This window comes from Hypomesus transpacificus, chromosome 5 (genome assembly GCF_021917145.1).
Source record: "Hypomesus transpacificus isolate Combined female chromosome 5, fHypTra1, whole genome shotgun sequence".
NCBI classification, from domain to species: domain Eukaryota; kingdom Metazoa; phylum Chordata; class Actinopteri; order Osmeriformes; family Osmeridae; genus Hypomesus; species Hypomesus transpacificus.
Window position 1 is genome coordinate 2,418,053 of NC_061064.1, and position 586 is coordinate 2,418,638.

General features: G+C 40.8%; 1 protein-coding gene across 2 annotated transcripts in view; it reads left to right on the plus strand.

The window, feature by feature from the left end:
* Window positions 1-379, plus strand: part of LOC124468024 (amyloid beta precursor protein binding family B member 1-like) — an 11,778-nt gene extending 11,399 nt beyond the window's left edge. For both annotated transcript variants that reach the window (XM_047020580.1, XM_047020581.1), the window contains exon 14: window positions 1-379. This exon is cut by the window's left edge and continues 2,410 nt beyond it. The gene's annotated coding sequence lies outside the window, so the exon portion shown is untranslated.
* The last annotated feature ends 207 nt before the right edge of the window (window positions 380-586 follow it).

A 586-nucleotide genomic window follows, 5' to 3' on the forward strand; every position in this document is an offset into this window, starting at 1 on the left:
CAGAGAAGCCAAGGAAATATATTATCCATGTCAATCTCAAGTAACACGATCTTCTTTTAGCTGATGAATGTTGCACACAGTGTGGACATAGTGTTACTGATTATTCTCCTGTGAGAGATATTTATTAAGCCTTATTTAGGAAACGACACTGGTCTGTTCAAAGTCGTATCACACTTTGATTGGATATCAACTGATCGCTAGAGTGCAAGAAATACTTTTTTATCCTTATTTAAATAAGATGAATCAGATGGTATGTATGTATATAGGTATATCACCGGTCACGTTGTAAAATTAAAAAACCTTTTAACCCGATGGTTTTTCTATTTTGTTTCTGTGGGAGTCAGATGGCTGTGCGGTGAGAGAGTCGGGCTGGTAATCAAAAGGTTGCCGGATCGATTCCCCGCCGTGCCAAATGACGTTGTGTCCTTGGGCAAGGCACTTCACCCTACTTGCCTTGAGGGGGAATGTCCCTGTACTTACTGTAAGTCGCTCTGGATAAGAGCGTCTGCGAAATGCAAATGTACATAGGAATTTCCAAGATTTGCAGTTTGCATTCTGTCTGGAAACAAGCAGTTGGATGAAGTCT